Source organism: Eulemur rufifrons, chromosome 18 (genome assembly GCF_041146395.1).
Source record: "Eulemur rufifrons isolate Redbay chromosome 18, OSU_ERuf_1, whole genome shotgun sequence".
NCBI classification, from domain to species: Eukaryota; Metazoa; Chordata; class Mammalia; order Primates; family Lemuridae; genus Eulemur; species Eulemur rufifrons.
Genome location: NC_091000.1, coordinates 47,324,874 through 47,347,468, shown reverse-complemented (window position 1 = coordinate 47,347,468; position 22,595 = coordinate 47,324,874). Strand labels below are relative to the sequence as shown.

Here is a 22,595-nt window from a genome sequence, read left to right as displayed (position 1 = left end):
TTGGTTTTAGCACTTATATTTAGGTCATTGATGCATTTTGAGTTAATCTTTATATGTGGTATAAGGTGAGCATCCAACTTTATTCTTTTGCATGTTGATATCTAGTTTTCCCAGCACCATCTATTGAAAAGGTTGTCCTTTCTCCATTGAATGGTCCTGATACCCTTGTCAAAAACTCATGGACCATATATGCAAAAATTGTGGATTTTTTGTTTTTGTTTTGTTTTGTTTTTTTAGAGAGGAGCATCTCATCATGTTGCCCAGGCCTGAAACTCGTGGGCTCAAGCAATCCTCCCACCTCAGCCTCCCCAGAAGCTGGAATTATAGGTGTGCACCACCATGCCCAGCTATGTTGTTTTGATTGCTGTAGCTTTATAGTAAGTTTTGACATCAAAAGTGTGGGGCCTCCAACTGTGCTGTCGTCATTGTTGTTGTTTTTCCAAGATTGTTTTGAGTATTCAGGGTCCCTTGAGATTCCACAGGAATTTCAGGATGGATTTTTCTATTTCTAGAAAAAATGTCATTGGGATTTTTGTAGAGAGTACATTAAATCTGGAGATAGCTTTAGGTAGTGTTAACCACATTAAGTCTTCCAATGCATAAACACCAATTTCTTTCCATTTATAGATGTTTTATTTAATTTTTTTCAGCAATGCTTTATAGTTTTCAGTGTACACATCTTCATTCTCCTTGATGAAGTTTATGCCTAAGTATTTTGCAATAGCATTGTACTGTAAATGGAAATGTTTTCTTAATTTTCTTTTAGAATTTTTCACTGATAATGTATAGAAACACAATGGAGTTCTAAGTGATGATTGTATATTTTTCAATTTTGCTGAATTTGTTCATTAGTCATAAAAATTTGTCTCTCTGTGTGTGTGTGTGTGTGTGTGCAACCTTCAGGGTTTTCTGTATATAAAGATCATGTCATCTGCAGTGATAAATTTTACTTCTTTTCTAATTTGGATGCCTTTTATTTTCACTTTCTTGCCTACTTGTTCTCAACACTATGCTGAATAGAGGAGTGAAAGTAGGCATCCATGTCTTTTTCCAACTTAGAGAAAAAGCTTTCAGTTTTCTCTGCTGAGTATGATGTTAGTTGTAGGTTGTTCATAAATGGCCTTTATCATCTTGAGGAAGTTTCCTTCTATTTCTAGATTATTGAGTTTTCTTTTGTCATGAAAGGGTGTGTGACTTTATCAAATGTTTTTTCTGTATCAAAGAGGTGATCATGTTTTCTTTCTTCCTTCTATTAAAATGATATATATTGATTAATATTTGTATGATGAATCAGCCTCATATTCCAGGAAAAAATCCTACTTGGTCATGATGTATAATCCTTTTAAAGTATTGCAAAATTTAGTTGTTGAAAAATATTTTGTTGAAAAATTTTGCATCAGTATTCATAAGGAATATTGGTCTGAAGCTTTCTTTTCTTGTAACAAAACCCTTTGTTAGGCTTTTGTATCAGAGCGATGTTAGCTTCATAAAATAAGTTAGAAAATATCTCCTCCTCTTTATTTTTTTGGAAATTGTGAAAAGGAAGTGCTTAATTATTCTTTAAATGTTCAGTGGAATTCACCAGTGAAGCCGTCTGGTTCTGAGCTTTTCTTTGTTGGGATATTGTTGATTACTGCTTCAATATCCTTACTAGTTATAGGCCTATTAAGATGCGTATGTCTTCATGATTTAATTTTGGTAGATTGTGTGTTTCTAGGAGTTTGTCCATTTGTTTATCCAATTTGCTGGCAGATAATTATTCACAGCATTCTCTTACAATCCTTTTTATTTCTATAAATTTGGTAGTATTGTCCCCATGTTCATTTCTAATTTAGTAATTTGAGTCTCCTCTTTTTTCTTAGTCAATCTAGCTAAATGTTTGTCAATTTCAGTGAACTTCTCAATGAACTAACTTTTGGTTTCATTGGTTTATCTATATTGTTTCCAGTCTGCCCTTCCTGATCGCCTGCCTTTTCTGACAACCTGCCGTGTGGATTTAGCACTTGCTAGCCAGGCCCATAATTGTATAATAAGATACTATAAAATAGGTATTCCACTTTACTTTGAAACTCTAAATAATACAGTTCCATGATAAATATTATGAAATTACACAAAATATTGCTAGATCATTAAAGGCAAAGAACTGTTTATTAATAGCAAAGAACTTATTAAACTTAAATTTTCCTTTCACTCAAAATACCTTTCTTTCTTCTTCACCATAGTTTACTCATTATATTAGACATATCTCTAGGGTCACCTTCCCCTGGGACGTTTTCGCAATTCAGTATGAGTTAGATGTCCTTCCTCTGTTCTGACTCGTCATGGAAAAAATATTACACATATGAATTTCCTCATGGAATAAATATAAGATTTTATTTTTAAAACTATAGGTCTAAGATTTTGCTGTACAAGTGTTAAGCGAGTATTATTTCAGTACAGCCTTTTTGTCTAGTATCCAGCAATCTCACTTCTAAAAATGCCCCTCATGAAATTTTAGCATACCATTATGTTGGCTTCACTGGGACTAGTCGTTGTAGCAATTTGAAGTAACAGAGAGTTGAGGCAACCTGCATGTCAATCACCAGAATGAATAAGTACTGCAGTAGTTACCAACTTCATGCTACACAAGAGTCACAACTAATGAAACAGATGCGTATGTTCCAAAATAGTTAGACTTTTCAATGTGAAGTAAAATTTAACTAAGAAACAAAAAGCATGTGGGGATCTATGGCATAATATCAACATTAAAATCATAGAGACACAGAAAAAAGCAGATAGGTAAGACAATAGCTGACTGCCTAAGGTCTGTGGAAATAGCAGGGAATTGTGTGAGAATCAGAAGAAACTGAGTCAAGTGATCATAATATTACCTCTTGGAAGACAGCTGGGTATACCCTGTCCCCTGCCCTCCACCTGGCTTGCAAGATAACCAGTCACAGGTGGCCCCTTCGCCCCACCTCACTCATAGTCTCTTAGCATTTCCCTGCCCCAAAGTGCTGGAGGTCTGTAGAGCCTGCTCCCTTGGGATCCTGGTTTCTAAGAAATCGTTCTTTGTAATCAAGAGATGAATGAGCTTTTGCATCCTTGCTTCCAAGATGCCAAAAAAAAAAAAAAAAAAAAAGAAGGAACAAATGACGTGCCAAAAAGGGCTGCGGCCATGTGCTGCCTATTCACTGTGCTCAAGGGATCCTCCTGCCTCAGCCTCCTGAGTAGCTAGGACTACAGGCATGCACCACTAGGTCTGGCTAATTTTTTTTTTGCTCTTTATGGTTTGTGGAGACAGGGTCTTGCTATATTGCTCAGGCGTGGCTATGGTGTATTAAGTCATTTTATTTACAGGGTTATCTACTGTCTCCAGGGCTTTTGCACATGCCACCTCCAATTCTTGGAAAATTCTTCTTTCCCCAGTCCATTCTTTAAACTCCAGGTCAATAAATACTTCTCTAAAGACTTTCCTAAAAGCTGTAAATGTGTGACACCAACATTACTCATAGCAAAATGTATCTTTCCTCCTAGCAATTTTTACATTAGTTTATATGGCAATTTGATTAATGTTTTTCTCCCTCAGTGGAATATAATAAGTTCTATTAGGACAGGTACAGTGTCTGTTCTTCTTTACCAGTGAATTGCCACTGTCTATAACAGAGCCTAGTTTACAATAGGCTTTACTAGATAAATATTAGTGGAACGAATGGGTGACCCTCACTATGGTACTATTAGGTATGTATTCTTCAAGAGGAGGCCTTAAGGCTCAAGTAGGTTGGTTAACTTGCCCAAGCTGCAGAGCTTGTAAATAAGGGAATTATCATACAATTCAAATATATGACAAGGGAATTTTATTAAAAAAATATAAAGAACTCCTACAAATCATTAGGAAAAAAAGATGGCCTAATAAAACAATGAACAAAAGACCTGAACTGACAATGCATAAAATAAAACATCCAAATGGCAGTAAAAAATTGAAAGTAATCTCAACTTTATTAGTCATCAAAGAAATGCAAATTGAAACTACAATGGTATATCACTAGAATGACTAAAATGAAAAAGACAGAAAATACTAAGCATTTGCAAGGATGTGGAACAACAACTTTCATATGAAGGGACTTCAAAAAGTTCATGGAAAATGTGTATGATAAAAAAACTATGCATGAATTTCAAAATTTCTTTGCACTAAAATAAGCTCTTGTTATAACATGTCTGAACAGGATCTAGTTTGAGGCACTAAGAAGGATAAGACATCATTTTGAAAAGAGCCTATTATATTTATTTCCCTATTTATATTCCCTACAGAATATATTTTATATATTTATATTCACTACAGAAGTGTATTCATATATTTGCCTAAAGAGAATGTTCTAAGTAGTACAATTTGTAATAAACTAACACTTGAAAATGTCCAAATACTGAAATTAAGAGGCCAGACACAAAAGTACACATACTGTATGATGCTCTGTGTGTAAATTTAAGTGAGAGGCAAAACTATTCTTTGTTCTTAAAAGTCAGGATGGTGGTTACATTTAGAAACAGCAGAAAACAATTAAAAGGAAGCCGCTTAAGGCAGATGTATTAATCTGCGTCCCTTCCAGAGGGAGACCACACAGTAATTTGAACAGGGAAAGTTTGATATACGGATTTAGTAACTATATCATAGGATTGGAGTAAGGAAAGATTGGCTAGTAAGAAGTAAAGAGAACTCTAAAGAATATAGGACTAGGAACAGCTACTGCCCCTAGGGCTGAGATAGAGCACAAAACCAAGTATCCCTTCAGGACAAACGTTCATTTTCACATAAGGGAAGGAAGAGAAAGTGCTATGTATTTTTTGGTTGGTCCAAATTTCAACACACTTCTGTATCCTTGTTCAAGTGCAGAATCCCTGGAGTAAGTTTAAGAGCTGACTTTCAAAAGCTGAGTTTCCTCTCTGCGCTTCAGCAGAAAAGAGCAGAGGATAGACTGTCCAGACTGTCCATTTCCCCGCTTGGCTCAACGCGGAGCCCTGTGCTTTTAAAGAAATCTCCGAGGAAACTCCCTGTGCGGAAACCCTGCAAGTCCTGCTCTCAGGATTCCAGGGTAGCTGGTCTCACCTGCGTGGTGCAGGCGGGGGCTTGGGCCTCAGGTGCTTTTTCAGTATGACTCCCCACGCCACCCCGCCCCGGCGCCGCAGAGCGCGTGGACTCTGAGAGAGATCGGAACCCGAGGGAGTCGGGCGGCGGTTTGCTGGCGCACAGAGCTGGGTGACAGGGAGTTAATTAGGTGTGTCCCTAGATGATGGAGGAAGCCTGCTGACGGAGGGAGCGTGAAGGTTCACTTGCTTGAGAAAACAAAGATACTGTGCCGTGTGCCTGACATTACAAAGATTCTCTTTGGTTCAAACAGAGACTCTCAAAAGCAAAATTAAAAGTTGAGCGGGCAGAGAAGGAAAAAACATTGTTTCCGCCCGGTTTCGAACCGGGGACCTTTCGCGTGTTAGGCGAACGTGATAACCACTACACTACGGAAACTGGCTGTCACGAGGTCTCTCCTTTCTTATTTAATAGATTGCTGCTGGATTCTCTAGGTGTTTTTTTTTTGTTTGTTTGTTTGTTTGTTTGTCTGTTTTGGTTTGTTTGTTTGTTTGTTTCCCCCCAGATAACTTTTCAAATTACAGTGAATTTCTCTCTTTCACACTTGCTATTTATAATATAAAAACTCGATGACCTAATTTAAGTTGAGGGACATTTGATAAACAATTATCTTGTACTTTTTTTGGTATAACGAAATATATTTCCCAGTAGTTAATTATAAAAATAAAAATGGGCATAGCATTGACGTTGAAACAATTCGTGTTAAGATTCAGACATCTATGCATCTATGAACTAATTTTTAAACTAATTTATGTTATTCTTCTCATTGTTTTATACGTTTACAAATACTGATTACTGCCATTGTATAATGACAGAAAGAAAAAAATAAAAATACTGATTAGTTTTCAAATCTGTAATATATTTGTTTTAATGTTTATTTGTGATGAACTAATAATTTCAATGAGAATCCAGAGGAATTCTTATAAAAATTCGATCATTATGCTCTCCAGAACATAAATAAGTTAATAGTAATATGCATATTTATGTTTATTAGCAGAAGAATAGGGTAAAAATCATTTTTAAAAAACTAAGCATAAAAGAATATTACATTAGAAGATAAATCTGTACGAAATTCAAATTTAAGAAGGAAAAATCGACATTTCAATGTATAAAAAAACTTGATCTCATGTATATTTTTCTACATATGATGTTTGTATGAATTTGTTCTCTTATAACCTGTTGGATATATTTTAAAATGATGGAAGAGTTTTATATTTAAATACCAATAATTATAATATGAGGAAAATGGCATCTGATCTAAATAATTTAATTATAAAATATTATATGTCAAATTAAAAATGTGCCAGGGGCACTTTTTAAAAAAAAAAAATTAGTAGGTAGGTTAAAGACCAAAATTTTGAAGAGTAAAAGGGCTAATGGGTCAGCCCTGGGCAAAATGAAGACAACCGCTTAATTCTTTAGCTGTTGATTTTATAGCAAAAAGCTTTGGAGCCCAATGTACAGACGCTACTCTCAGCTCAGACAGTCCAAAACAGGCCTTACTGGGATGCTTAGAAGCCCCCGAGGTGGTCGCAGACTTCCATACCAGGGGCACAGCAGCTGGTGTGGCTTCACACTTTTTCCCCTTAGTGCATCTTCCTCACTTGAGGAACAGTCGGACCCATTCGTCCTAGTCGAGACAGTCTTGACTTTAGCTGAGCTGGATGTTGTTTCTGGGAAAAATGTTCAGTGGGGACAGCGACCTATCTGGTTCCTTGAAAAGGCCCCAAAGGGTGACCGATATAAGATACACAACCACGCACACACACATACGTGTATGCACGCACACACTCACACATACAGCCCTGAAAGTGCTCCAGTCTGTTAGTGTTCCACTCTGCGGAGTTGTCAGTGAAACTTGGGACCTGTGGCGGCCAGATGCCTAGCTAGAGAGTACCGGGAGTCCAGGGTCCCTGAGCCCGGAGACGTGGATCCTGTTGTGGTTCTGCAAAACATTGCCCGTTTGACAACTTCCCGAGCAGAAGAGACAGAGATCAAGTCCAGCTTGGCACCCAGTCCTTGGAGATCTTGGGAGTGTGGGCCGGCAGAGGATTAAGAGAAAGGTTGTACATCGTGTGTCCAGGTTAACCAACTCTACCGGACGATCTCTGTTGAGGTCTGAGGCCTTATATTAAGTAGACCAACTTTCTCCACTTTCCTGCCACCACTCGCCTCTGTTTTCTCACAATTAAGAAGGACAATATAATAACATAGAACATTTCTCCGGAAGTGGCTAGCTAATGACTTAAACTGACTCCAGCGTAGTCCTCGGTGCTCTATTATAGAAGCGGAGCTCTTTTCCTTCTAGAAATCTTTGCGGACTTTTTTGCAAAAAACCTTTCAGTCCCACAGTCTGCATTCTGATGAAAGAACCAGATTCTCATCAGAGACGTGCAGACCAGGGAGACGCTTCCTCCTGTTGACAGTAGCAGGGTCCCCTCGGAATCTGGCAAACCAAGCAGAAGGGGAAGAAACTGGACTGGGAAGGGAAGCATGCGGGTCTCAGTGTCTCCAGGGTCCAGGTAACCTGATTTCAAGTCCAGGACAGCAGAGAAGACAAAAACGTACAGTTCTAATTAAAAAAAAAAAAATTCCTGCGGGGTTTCAAACCAAAGGATCTTTCCTGTATTGAGCAAATGTTATAACCACAACACCAGTGAAACTTGTCTTTGATCTGATGTCCTTTCTAAAGAATAGAAATCGACTTTTTCTAGATATCCCGGGTTTTATAACCTCAAAGCTGTCCTTCTTTCCAGGAAATTATCACAGTAGTAGTATGTTTCTTGCCCTTTCACTTTTGGTGTACTAAAATCAATAATCCAGCTCCATTATTCATAGCATTTTCCCGTGAATCCCTTTTTTTTTTTTTTTTTTTTTATTGTCAGGCAAGAAAACCTGAAGTAGACGGAGAAGTAAGAAGAGGAGGATTTGAGGCCGGCGCGGTGACTCACGCCTACAATATTAACACCCTGGGAGGCCGAGGTGGGAGGACCGCTTGAGCTCAGGAGTTGGAAAACCGAGCAAGAGTGAGACTGCATATCGATTAAAAATAGAAAAAATTAGCCGGGTGTGGTGGCGCACGCCTGTAGTCCCAGTTATTCTGGAAGCTGAGTCAGGAGCATCGCTTGAGCCCAGGAGTTCAACGTAGCTGTGAGCTATGATCGCGCCACTGCACTGTAACCTGGGTGACTGAGCAAGACTTTGTTTCAAAAAAAATAAAAAGGATTTGAAAAAAAAAAAAAAAAAAAAAAAAACCTCCACTATAGTGTCCTCATCTTGTGCACACAAATTGCTCTGATCTTTACCTTTCTGGTGCCAGAAAAATGGTCCTTCAGGAACCAGGAACTGCAGGATTGAGCTCTGGCGACCATTTGCACTTGTTGCAGAGCAGGTACCGGATGTGACCCAGTAATGTCAAGCTGATTTCCGGATGAGATACATTGAGGAACTGTTACAGGGTTACGAGACCGGACTTTGTGTCACATAATTCCGTCCTGGAATGTGATAGTTCCATGCTATCTATTTGATTTAGAAGAGGAGGATGAAAACTCTAGTTTATTTTTTCTTTGTTCTCTCCCTTGTTACTGTCTTCCCTCTGTATGCTTTCCCTGCACAGCTAGAAGCAAGCTAGCAATTCTTCCAGATTCCTCTTTATGACTTCACTTTGCAGAGAGACACCACAGGCTCTCCGTGCTTAGCGTAGAGATGGTGGTTAGGCTCCCAGATCAGTCCAGAGAAAGTCCGCACTTAACTTTTTCCTCTACTTCAGTGTTCTTTCTTGCGTGTGTGCTGAGGCCAGAGAGCGGCTTCTTGCCTTGAAATAATTGTGAGATGGCAGCAGCTGGATGGATCATAGACTGTTGGAATGTTGTGGGTAACAGTCAAAAGAAAGACTGTACTTCCCAATTACCAAGTTAAGACCAGATTAGCAGCAATAATGATAATGTAAATGCCTGTAATCCCTGCTACTCTGGAGGCTGAGGCGGAAGGATCATTTGAATCCAAGAGTTCAAGGCTGTAGTGCACGATGATGATTGCGGCTGTGAATAGCCACTGCATTCCAGCTGAGGCAACATAGATAGACCCTGTCTCTAATTTAAAAAAAAGTTTTATTGTAGATACATTTGTTCCATATTCATTAACATAAATTATTGAGGAACATACCATGTGCCAGACCCTATGTTGGCATGGGGGTACGAGAGGAGTGAAGGAAAGACTGACTATACAGTCTTCACCCTCAAGGAGAGGAAAGAGGCACATGAGCAGTAAATTATGGATTGTTGTTATTGCTTTTGAGTTGTAGAGTTTTTTATATATTCTGGACATTAATCTTTTATCAGATATGTGCTTTATAAATATTTTCTCCCATGCTGTGGGTTGACTTGTCTCTCTTGATAGTGTCCATCAATATACAAAAGATTTTTAGTTTAATGAAGTCAAATTTATGCATTTTTTTCTTTTGTTGCCCATGCTTTTGGTGTCATATCCAAAAATTCATCGCTAAATCCAACATCATGAAGATTTCCCCCATGTTTTCTTCTAAGAGTTTTATGGTTTTAGCACTTATGTGTAGGTCTTTGATCCATTTTGAGTTATTTTTTATATGTCGTATAGGGGAAGTGTCCGAGTTCATTCTTTTGCATGTGGATATCCAGTTTTCCTAGAACCATTTGTGGAAAAGCCTGTTTTCTTTCCCCATTAAATGGTCCTGGCATCCTTTTAAAACAAGAGTTTGTGTACTTCTGGGATTTCTCTTCTATTCCATTGGTCTATATGTCTATTCTTATATCAGTACCATAATGGTTTGATTACTGTAGCTTTATAGTAAGTTTTAAGATCTGAAAATGTGAAGCCTCTAACTTTGTTCTTTTCATGATTGTTTTGGTTATTTGTTGTCTATTGAGTTTCCATGTGAATTTTTGGGTGGACTTTTCTATTTCTGGAAAAATCATTGATGGGATTATAATGGGAATTGCTTTAAATCTATAGATATCTTTGACTGTATTTATCATATTAAATTTTTTAATCCATGAACACTGATGTGTTTCCATTTATTGGTATCTTTAATTTTTTCAGCAATATTTTGTTGTTTTCATATACAAGTCTTCCTTATTGTTAAGATTATGCCTAAGAATTTTATTCTTGTTAATACTGTTGTAAATGGAAATGTTTTCTTAATTTTCTTTTTGGATTGTCATTATTAGTGTATAGAAACACAACAGAGTTTTGCATGTTCATTTCATATCCTTTAATTTTGCTGAATTCCTTTATTAGCTGTAACAGGTATTTTTTGTATGTGGAATCTTCAGGGTTTTCTATATATAAAAATCATGTCATTGGCAAACAGAGTTAATTTTACTTCTTCCCTTCCAATTTGGATGCCTTATATTTATTTTCCTTGTCTACTTGCTCTGGCTAGAACTGCCAATACTATGCTGAATAGTGTGATAAAAGTAGGTATCCATATTTTTTTCCTGATCTTAGGGGGAAAACTTAGCCTTTCACCATTAAGTATGATTGATATTAATTGTACGTTTTTCATAAAGGTTTATGGACATTTCCTTCTATTCCTAGTTTATTGAGTGTTTTTATTATGAAAAGGTATTGAATTTTGTCAAATACTTTTCCTGTATCAATTGAGATGATCATGAGTTTTTTCCCTTCATTCAATTAATGTGATACTTATTACATTGACTGATTTTAGTATGCTGAATCATCCTCACATTGCAAAAATAAATCCTACTTGATCCTGGTGTATAATTCTTTTAATATTTTGCTAAACTCAGTTTGCTAGTATCTCATTGAGAAATTTTGCATCAACATTCATAAGCAATATTGGTCTGTAGTTTTTCTTGTAATGTCTCTGTCTGGCTTTGGTATCAGGGTAATGCTGGCCTTATAAAATTGGTCAGGAAGTGTTTCCTCCTCTTTGATTTTATGAAAGAGTGTGAGAAATATTGGTGTTAATTATTCTTGAAGTGTTTGGTAGAATTCACTGGTGAAGGCATCTGGTCCTGGACTTTTTTTGTTGGGATGTTATTGGTTACTGCTTCAATATCCTTACTAGTTACAGGTTTATTAAAATTTCTATTTCTGGCTGGGCGTGGTGGCTCACGCCTGTGATCCTAGCATTCTGGGTGGCTAAGGAGGGAAGATTGCTTGAGTTTAGGAGTTCAGACTAGCCTGAGCAAGAGAGAGATCCCATCTCTACCAAAAAGAAAGAAAGAAAGAAAGAAACCAAAAATCCAGCCAGGCTTACAGCCTGCGCCTGTAGCATCTCTACCAAAAGAAAGAACGAAAGAAAGGAAAACAAACAAACAAAAAAACAAAAAAACCCAGCCAGGCATTGCAGCACATGCCTGTAGTCCCAGCTACCCCTCAGGAGGCTGAGGCAGAAGGATCGCTGAGAGCCCAGGAGTTGCAGGTTGCAGTGAGCTACAATGACACCACTGCACTCTACCCAGGGCAACAGAGACTCTGTCTCAAAAAACAAAAACAACAACAACAACAAAAAACAAAACAAGGCAATCGAACACCCCTCCTCACAATCCCCCACCCTAACAAAAATAATTTTTCTATTTCTTTATTATTTAGTTTTGGTAGATTGTGTGTTTTGAGGAATTTGTCCACTTCATCTAGGTTATTCAATTTGCTGGCATATAATTGTCCATAGTATTCTAATAATCTTTTTTATTTCTGTAAAATTGTTAGTAATGTCCCCATGTTAATTTCTGATTTTAGTAATTTGAACCTTCTTTTTTTTTTTCCTTAGGCAATCTTGCTAAATGTTTGTTGTTGATCTTTTCAAAGAACAAACTTTTCATTTTCTTGATTTTCTGTGTTGTTTCTAGCCTGCCCTTTCTGATGGCCTGCCTCTTCTAACAGCCTGCCCTATGGATTTAGCACCCACTAGCCAGTTCCACAATTACATAAGCCCATTTCTTCTTCAAAAAACCAATTATAACATCTCTCTCTCTCTCTCTCTCTTTTTGTCTCTCTTTCCCTCCCTCTCATGTAAACATCTTGTCTGTGGTCTCCAACCCCCTGGCCGTTACAGTCCACAGCCAGTTAGGAACCCAGCTACGGAGCTCTACACAGCTCTCCCGGCTACTCCCACCCCATGAAATCAGTCCCTGGTACCAGAAAGGTTGGGGACTGCTGGCATGATTCTACACAAACTAAACCCACTTTATTTGGGTAATTTCTTGTTTCACTGAGCTCCAGTCAAGGATATGAACACTGAAAGTTGTTCCAAAAGGCGTATCTCCAAGGGTTCCTATATTTTCCCTGCCTGAGGTGTTTTGGTCGCTGACTTGTTCACCTTCTATCTTGGGGTAAATAGGCTCAGGCACCACCTGAGGCACAGGTCCCATCTGGCCAGGTGTGCCAGGCCACCTTTCGCAATCTGGCTTTCCAGATTTGTAAATCATAAGGCTGCCATGATTTATAAAATAGAAAAGAGCTCCCTTTTGAATCACAGTGCTGCACATTTAGTTTGATTATCTTTTTATTACTGATTTGTATATGTTACCTAATTAAAGGTTTTTTGTGAGATATTTGTATTGCTAATATCCTCTGCCAGTCTGCAACAGGAAACATCTTAATGGTGTCTTGTGACAAAAATTTTAATTTATTTAACTTTTATATTTGCCTCTTTTTCTGTTAAGAAATCTTTGTCTCTCCAAGTTCACAGAGATAGTCTATACCTTTTTCTTCTTCCTAGTATAATATAGCTGAATCAATTACCTTCTGCCTTTAGGAATACAAGCAAAAGACCTGAATAGGCAATTCCAAAATAGAATTTATCAATGGCCAATGGGATCATAAGCATAAGTTGTGATATCTCAAGAAAAAGTTTGCTTGTTTGTTTTAATGATGATTAGTGACTTGAACATCTTTTTGTATTCCTGTTGGCCATTTGTATTATCTTCTTTGGAGAGGTGCCTGTTCAAGTCTCTTTTATTTATAACTTTTTTCTTTGTATTTTTTCCCCAAGGAATTGTGTCAGTTCAGACCAATTCTCTTTTAATTCATTTTTTAAATCAGGATATTAGTTAATTTGGTTTTTGCTATTGAGTTACTGCAGTTTTGTTTTTTAACATATATATTTTAGAAATTAACCCCATATCAAATATATGTTTGGAATTATGATGCCTCTAGTTATTTTTTCTCAAGATTGGCTTGACTATTCAGGGTCCTTCGTGGTTCCTCATGAAGTTTGCCTTTGTAGGTTTAGGACTTCCTTTGGACCAGTCATCCCTTTCTTTTTTGCTATTTCTTCTTTGTGGAATGGTAGTGGATATCCTATGCCTGTTCCACCATCATATTTTGGAAGCACATAACTTCTTTGGTTTCACTGTTTCTCAAGTGGAGAGAAATTTTGCCTCAGTATGAACTGTGCCTTGAATCTTACTCATTATCTCATTTAGATGATATTTAGATGGACTTGGGACTTTCAACTTTAGAATTGATGCTGGAGGAGTTAAGAATTTTGGAACTCTTGAGATGAAATAAATGTGGGAAGGACATGATTTGGGGCAGGGGCAGAATGCCATGGACTGAATATTTGTGTTCCCCCAAAATTGATGTGCTAAAACCCTAATCCCAAAGTGATGGCATTTGGAGATGGGGATTTGGGAGATATTAGGTCATGAAGGTGTGGCCCTCATAAATGGGATTAGTGTCCCAGAGAGCTAGCTAGTTCTCTTTCCTTAATATGAGGAGACAAAAGAAGTCAGGTGTCTGCAACCTAGAAGGGGATCCTCACCAGAACCCAACCCTATCGTCAGGCTGATGTTGGACTTCCAGCCTCCAAAACCCTGAGAAATAAATATTTGTTGTTTAAACCACCCAATCTATGATATCTATTATAGTCACCTGAATTGACTAAGACAATTAATATTTTTTAGACAGAATTTCGCTCTATTACCTGGGCTAAAATACAGTGGCGTGATCATAGCTCACGGCAACCTCTGCAACCTCGAACTCCTTGGCTCAACCTATCCTCCTGCCTCAGTGTCCGGAGTAGCTGGGACTACAGGGTCGCACCACCACGCCCGGCTAATTTTTTCTATTTTTAGTAGAGACGGGGTCTCACTCTTGCTCAGGCTGTTTTCAAACTCCTGAGCTCAAGCGATCTTCCTACTTTGGCCTTCCAGAGTGCTAGGATTACAGGTGTGAGCCACTGCTCCTGGTCTAAGACAATTAATTTTATATGTCAGCTGTAAGATTATCAGAAACCCGGTGCTTAAAACAACACGTTCGTTCTCTTATGGGTCTGGAGGTCAGAAGAAGTCTAAAATCAGTTCCAGTGAACCAAAATCAATGTGTCAACACAGGGTGTCAAACACCCTCCCCAAACTCCAGAGGAAAATAAGCTTCCGTGCCTTTTCCAGGTTCTACAGGGGTATTCCTTGGCTCATAGCTCCTCCCTTTATTTTCAAAGCCACCAGTGTAGCACAAGGTCACATTGCCTTCTTTTTCTTTGTAGTCAAATCTCCCACCACTTCCCTCTTTTTGCAACGACAATGGCTGGGATCTCAGCTTGGCTTGCCGAGGTAACTGCCGATGCGAGCTGGGAGCGGAGTGGGGCATCCTCAGCATTCTGGTGACTGTTGGGATTTGAGCTTGAGGAAAGAGCGCTGATCTTAGAATGCTCGGCATCCTGCATGTCACCGGGCCAGTGCCCGTTAGGCCAGCGTGTAACCGGCACAGGGGCGCAGCCCGGCCATGCTTGGCTTGTTTGATTCAGGGACAGGAGCTTGGGTGTCTGTTCTCTATGCTGCCTCTGGCCTGGGCATCTACAGCATTCTTAGGGAACCTTTAGGCCTGGGTTTAGGTCTACTGAATTGCACAGATCTGGGAACAGAGCCTGGCCAGGTCTCCAGGCTCCGGCTGCACCTGGCATCCAAGGTTCAGTCTCAGGACTTCGGGAGCACGTTGATCTGTCCCTTCCCCTCAGCTCCCCACCACTGCACCGGGTGGGGAGTTGGGCCTGAGCTCTGCAGCACAGGTAGGAGTGGTGGGAGCGAAGAACTGGAGCCCCAGGGACTGTGAGGCTGGTGGGGCCTCACAGCTGCTACTGATTTGAGCGGCGCAGGGCGGGCTGGAAGATGGGCGGGAGGAGGGGGTGGAGTTTGCTGACTGCGGAGCCTAGCTAAGCCGCAGGGCCTTAAGGATTCATGCCTTTTGTTGTGGTGTCCCCTGAGCCAGCCAGTAGGTGCCCCTCATCCTTTCGGAGGACAGGGCTTCAGACGCCAGCGGGCACTGGAAGTTAGAAGAATTTATTGTTTGCAGATGATAGTTAAATGGACTTATTCCTAAAAGTCACATTCACTTGTTACCAATTTATTGTCATTAGACGTACTCATTTTTGTACGTATTTAAAAGCTAATGTGTCTCAAATTCTCAGGAGAGTGAGACTACCCCAGTTTACTGTTTCTGACATAAATCTTTACCCATAAATTAGGTTACACTTCATAACATTTTTAATAAAAATCAGTTATTTTGGTTGCATTAAAATATTTGTATCTAGGTAAAAAGTCTCTTTTCTCTCCCGTAGTTTTTGAAATTTAGAGCATATCTAAAATAAAATTAATTTACTTTTTATTACTAATTGATTATAGGCAATTCAGTTATCTTCTTTTAGAATATTATTTCAACTATCCGTTGCCATAAACCAATTAGAGTCTATTTTTATTTAGTCTTCTTTAATTTATTAGTATTGATTTGTTGTAAAGAGCTGTTGTATTAAGCTCTTTAGTTACTTTTTGTTAAAGAAAAATTATTCATGACACTCACTAAACACAGTAAGGCAGATTTTATTCAAGGAGACTACTACAATGGAGTTTTGCAGTAGGGAAGAGAGATCAGGTTCAACTCCACATTCAAAAAGGACAAATGGTGATTGCCAAGGATCAGGGCAGGGGGCAGTGGATGAAAAGTATTTAGAGGTAGGGTAATTCTTTGCCAAACTGATCCAACAGGATTTTTGCTAAAGATAGGCCAAGGTGACAAGATATCAAGGGTGAGGCACGAGGAATTTGATCAGCTATTAATATCTAGGGTAATCAGACCAAGGTGGGGGACTTTTGTCTAAATTGACTCAACAGGATTCTTGCTAGAACCAGAATAAATGAGCCAAAGACAAAACCCCGCATCACAGCCAATAAGGACACCAAGGCCTGGTAGAGAGAAGGCTATCCAGGGATGTCCAGCAGAATCCAAATGGAAGAAGAGGTCCTCAGCCAAGGAGTGGTAAGTCTTGAATCCAGGTTTAACTCCCACTGTCTGTGTTAAACTTTTTCAAATGGCACTTCTGGCATAATTAACTCACTGGCTCTGATATACTAGTTTTTACTGTCAGCAGCTCCAGGAAGAAAATCAGGGAAATGGTAATATTTTTTTCTTTAGATGAGTTGGTCTTTATTCAACTCAAGTGGGTTGGGGTTTAAATCTCACTTTTTATGAAACTATATTAATGGTAATTAAAAACTAAAGTCACTCGGTGAGAGAGCACCTCTTCCTCAAACCCATGATTTAGGTTTTACTTTATATTTTGGATGCTAGCAGTTTTATGCTTTGTTGAAGTGCTGAGAGTACGTGTAAATTTCTTCATGACAGTTTACCTGCATGCTGGCCTCCTGCAAAGCTATTTGGAAACTGTCTACAGCCAGTGGTTAAAGCAACCAGTCCTGCCAGAGTACTGGGTGCAGCAATTCAGGTCACCTATCTACCCCAACATGTAAGCTGCAAATACTCCAGGCCCTGTTCACACCAGGAAAGATCTGGGGCTCCCCTCCTCCCGAATTTCAACCTGGCAGAGAAGGGCTGGAGCCAAGTTTCTGCCACTTCATGCTGCTGTTGGATCCCATCTCCTATTACACTATGACTGGTGTATCCCTAATCACTCAGCTGGAAGTCGCACAGCCCAAGGACCAAGAAACCTCAGTACCCCTCTGTATATCAGAGTGTTACCATATTTGGTGATAGAGTCTTTTTAAAGGTATAAAGGTAATTAAGTTAAAATGAGGTCATTAGAGTGAGCCCTAATCCATTATGACTGATGTCCTTATAGGAAGAAGAAATTTGGACACAGAAGGAGTATCATGTAAAGTCAGAGAAAAGATGGCCATCTACAAGCCAAGGAGAGAGGCCTGGAACAGATCCTTCTGTCACAGCAATGTAGATTTATGGTATCCAAAATTGTTAACAAAAATAACAATGCTGCTTTTATGACTTCAAATAAAATTTCAAGGAAACATAAACCACTGTATTATTGACAATGCATATCATTTCTATACTCAGTGATGCATCAGATATTTTAGAAGGAAATAAGGAAGTTTACACCTCCTTATCTGTGAATTTATGCAAAATGAACAACAGAAACTAAGCATCTTGATTTAAAGGGGCTTTTCAAACATCAATATTTCCATTGTGTCTTAATTTATTCCAGAGGATTTTTACACTCCAGAGCAATTAACTGTATTAATATTCTGAAGGGATGAGAGGTGGTAGTTTTCTTTTGAAAAGTTTGAAAAAGGTGAATTTTACCAGGGAAAGTAAGAAAGGAGAACCTAAGTCAGGTGTGTCCACCCACAGGAAAAATATGAAAAAGAGTAAAACTGAAGTACATCTAGAAACAGATACTTTTAAGAAATTGTGTGAACATGACTGACCCCACTATAAAGACCACCTAGTAGAAGGGCCATTGGCCACTCTGCATGAACACCACAGGAGGATCTTAAGGTTTGATTTATAATCAAACTTGTAGAAACAACTGACACCTGTATTAGTTTGCTCAGGCTGCCACAACAAAATACCACAGACTAGGTGGCTTAAGCAATGGAAATTAATTTTCTGACAGTTCCGGAAGCTAGAAGTCCAGGATCAAGATATCACAGGTTTGGTTTCTCCTGAGACCTCTCTCCTTGGCTTGCAGACAGCTACCTTCTTGCTTCAATCCTCACAAGGCCTTTTATCTGGGCTCATGCATCCTGGGTGTCTGTCTGTCTCTCTTTCTTTCTCTTTCTCTGGCTCTCGCTCTCGCTCTCGCTCTCCCCCTCTCCCTTTTCCCTCCCTCCCTCCTTCTCTCTTTCTCCCTCATCTCTCCTTTTCTCCCTCTCTCTCCTTCTTCTCTCTGTCTCTCTCTCTCTCTTTAAACAGACACCAGTCCTATTGGACTAGGGCCTGACCCTTATGACCTAATTTAACCTTATTTACCTCCTTAAAGGCCCTATTTCCAAACACCGTCACATTGAGGGTTAGGGCTTTGACATACGAATTTTGTGGATACAGTTCAGTCCATGACAATGCCCCATCCCTAAGTTTACTTAGTCTGAAAACAGATATGACAGGCAACACAACATGAGCAGGTCTCCTGACTGTGGTGCAGCTTCTAGATGCTTAAGACAATGAAAACTTAATTGAGCCTGTCTGCATTGGTTCAAACCTGCTGGCTACAATCTTGCCCCGCATTTTGACAAACTGGAATCGCCCACTGGGCAATTTCGGCCTCCCTCCTGGCCTAGTCCCATGGTGCAGATAGACAGCAGTCCTTGATCAACCTCATCCTGGTCTCTTGACTTGTAGAAACTTCGCTGAGAGGAGGAGGGTCTCACGATGTGCGGAAAAAAGCAGCCACCAAAGGTGTAAGTGAGAGCTACCTTTCAAAGCCGTTTCCAAACAACCATTTTAGCAAACAGGAACTTGCAGGCGAGTCACCAGCTCGTTACCCGCAGTCTCCACCAGGCGGCGCGCCCCAGGCAGACGGACGCCGCCTCCCGCGGGCTGCGTTTCTCTGCGCAAACTCAGCAGGGCCTGCCGGCCAGGCAAAGCAGGCCCGCGCCAGCGGCGAAACGCAGGCAGGTGCCAGACTGCTAGCTGCGTGTGTCCAGCGGAATCTGACTGCTTGGAGTAGAGTTCTGCCCGCCACTGCAGCGCTGAGGAAATCTCCAAAGCTCTTTCCTAAATTCCTCTTGGGAAAAGTCACCCTGAGCCTCTAATGAAGCAGCTAAGACTGATTTGTAGTTTCATAACCGGCAGGTCCCCATGTGAGACCCGGGGGAAAGGACATGTGAGGCGGTGGCGGAGAAACACCCCTAGGTCCATTTTGGGGTTCTCACTGGGAGTCTCTCTTGATGATGGGATGAGAACTCAGGGCCCTGCTTGAATTCCAGATCTGGGAAACTGCTGATTCTCTGTCTCGCCAACCCTCCACACCAAATCTGCCCATTTCCTCGCCACTCTGTGACAGATGTCCCATGGCACAAAAATTCTTTCCCAGACTTGTCGTTCAAACACTTATGTTTCCCGCAAGTACTAGCTTCTTCCTGAAGTAATTTCTCTAAAATTCTTCCTTTACCTTTTAAAATGAGGTAGCATCCTGATAAACATAGACGTGAAATTGAAATATACAGGGGAAGGATCTCAGATACATGCCTCAGTCTCTTCCCCTGTAAGACAAGAAGTGAGGTAACCTCCAGCTTATCTCATGGCAAACGCTCAGTTTCCTCCTCCTGCTTCCTCACTGGTTTTCCAGTGGAGAGAGGAGGCCCAGCCGCCACAGCCCTAAACTCCTTTGAGAGGAAAAGAGGAAACACCTTGGTGAAGGCGAGGGGAGACAAGAGGCCTGGGTTTTGAGTATAAAAATGTTTTTCCACTCAGATTCTTGTCTGAAGGAGTTTGGGGTCAGGTACCTGGTTGGCAGCCTCCTGAGTCTAGTGCTAGAGGTCTGGGCAAACAGGGAAGGTGATAAATCTCATCCCTCCAGGGAAAGTGGCAGTTCCTTGCTGTAAAGGTTAATGTCCAGGATTCCAAATCTAGTGGTTCCAGGTCTAGGCCTGATGGGACCTTGTTCAGTTTTGCTCAGGTTCCATTTTGTCCATGAATCATTCCAGCTCCTGTTCTGGAACATCTTCCTAACCACTGTCTCAACCCAGTATTTTAGAGAAGGAAAAGAGAAAAACAGAATTGCTGGAAAGTAATGGCCACCAACCCCATGCCTGGGACTAGAAAAACAAGATTTCTTAACGAAGACAGGAAAACCCCGAAAAGACTGGAAAGGTAGTTGGTGAAAAGAGCAAGAGGAAAGCTGTAGAAATGACTTTGCTGACAGAGCACAGAATAAAAGAGTATCAGAGATCTCTGTCCAGGCCGTTGGTCTGAGAGAGAGCACACATTCGCTGAGGGTGAGAGAAAGCTGTCCGCAGACATGACCCCAAAGGAGTAGGATAGGAAGCCCCTTTTCAGGAATCCAAGGTCAGAGGCCTGCGAGGGTAGACCAGGTGCCCGCCAAGCTGCAAATGGCCTTAGATCAGTAACCGGAAATGCTTTCTAGTGTTGTGAAAGAAATTTTCCTGGGGACGAGAAACAGAATGAACTGGTTAATATACTTCCTACCTAAGGACAATAGGTTTGACTTTATGCTTTCCTCGATTCTCTCTAAGCAAGGGCTTCTGAGGGCCTTGCTCGATTTGCCCTGGAGTTTCTCTTCTGAGCTCAAAGCAGCCCTTGAAGAGAACATGTCAGTTTGCAGCGTCTTTGGCAGATTGGGAAAGCGCAGCTTGGAGAAAGCTGCTGGGGTCATCTAGTTCTGGAGGGAGTCAATTTTAGAGAGCCCGAGAGAGGAGAGGAGAAAAGTTGGGGAAGAAATAGTAAAAGAAAAGTACAAAGACTCAAAATATTTATTCTGACGGAATGGCTGATTGTTTACATGGTAAAAAAAAAATGATAACAACTACTAGCCACAAGCAGAGTGGCGCAGCGGGAGCGTGCTGGGCCCATAACCCAGAGGTCGATGGATCGAAACCATCCTCTGCTATCATATTTTTAAGTTACCTTTCGCACAGGGAGAAGACCTTGGCTTACAAAGAATGTATTTGATCTCTTAAAATTCCTATCTGTGGCTTCCTTCTCCTTCCAACTGTTCGCGTAACTCCCTTCTCATTCATTTCAAATGACAGGCAAGTCTTACTTGGAAAGAGGAGGGACAAATTCCACATTTACTTTCCACAAATTAGCCTTCCATCTTCCAATGAATAGGAAGTACACTGAAGTAGAATATGATTTTACATTTTCTTGGACTCAAAGGAAAAACAGTTACTGATTTTTGCTTGAGACCATTGGTTACTCTAAATGTGTATGGGAGTCTCCTGCTCCTTTCACTCTTCTGTTCATTCCTGATTCCTGTGCATGATTTATTAAATTCATTTCCTGTGCTGTGAATTATTCTCCAAAGCAATTGATGTTACGATGGCCAGGAAAGCATATTTTATATCCTCCTCCCTCCATACTTACATAAACTAGATTCACGGAATGTTATGAGAAAAACAAGAAACACAGAAGTTAAACGTGAAAGGTAGAAACCATTGGAATACATTAAAATAAAACATTTTGTGCATCAGAATTCCATGGACAAACTCAAGAGAAAAATAGAAGTCTTACTGATACATTTGCAAAAGAAATTGAGAGAAAATTACTAATCAAAATTCTTTTTAATGAATGCCTATGATATGACAAGAAAAGATAAACTTCTCTAAACAATGGGAATTTGCAGAACAAAATATTAAAAGGAAAAATATTAATAAAAATGTGCATGCGATGGGCCTGGTGAAGATGTTCTTGTTTGGAGGTTCCTGAGACTGCTAATCTTCAAGTTATTTTGCTTGCTTACTCTCTAAGACCAATTTAACTAACTTTAAATGTCCAGGCATAGGAGATTGGTTGAATAAACTGTGACATATGGATTCAAAGAAGAAGTGCAAGGAGCTACAAAAAAAAGATATGTACATTGTTAACTGAAAAAAAAAGTGCAGGTAAGTATTATAGTATGTTACATCTTCTTTCAAGAAAGAAAAGGAATTAGGAAAACATAAACATATCTGGTTTTCTTTCTGAAAATAAAAGACAGCAAAGATAAACCAGAAAACAATAAATTTGGTTACCTAAAAGGGTGGTAAGAGTTTTGGGGGAAATGGAGTACAAGGGATATGGGAAGGACACTACTCTAAGTTACACTTTTTGTTATATCTTTAGCTTTTGAAAGCATGTGAATGTTCTACATTTTCAAAAATTAATATTTAAGTCAGTAAGAATGAGAAGTGGAAGAGGAAAAAAAAAAACCCTAGAACTGACAGCAAACTAAGGCAAATGAACTTTATTCTATTTCCTATCGCAACTGCATGGAAAGGAAAAGAACATAATTTGTGAACAAGGCATTTGACCATATACCTTCACTGTTGGCCAAGGGGATGAGGATGGCTGGGGAAGGGGGGAAGAATTGAAAACAAATTATTAACTCTTTTTAGTGGATGATTTTTGGTAATGGATGGGCAAAGCAATTTTGAAACTATTGTAGGTGTATTATAGGATAGAGCAAGGGAGTAAATATGTCAGGGGTTTCAGTGTGGAGGAAAGGACACATACAAATACAGAATGGGGGAATGCAAGAAAGAATCCTACAGAGATGGATTGA

General features: G+C 39.8%; 1 protein-coding gene and 2 non-coding genes across 3 annotated transcripts in view; 1 reads left to right on the top strand and 2 right to left on the bottom strand.

The window, feature by feature from the left end:
• The window catches only part of LOC138399089 (histone H2B type 1-K), a 389,419-nt gene that overhangs the window by 349,440 nt on the left and 17,384 nt on the right, over positions 1 to 22,595 (bottom strand). The window lies entirely within an intron of this gene.
• On the bottom strand, positions 5,428 to 5,500 carry TRNAV-AAC (transfer RNA valine (anticodon AAC)). The gene has a single exon. It is a non-coding gene; the product is annotated as a tRNA-Val (tRNA).
• TRNAM-CAU (transfer RNA methionine (anticodon CAU)) lies at positions 20,871 to 20,942 on the top strand. Its single transcript has one exon. It is a non-coding gene; the product is annotated as a tRNA-Met (tRNA).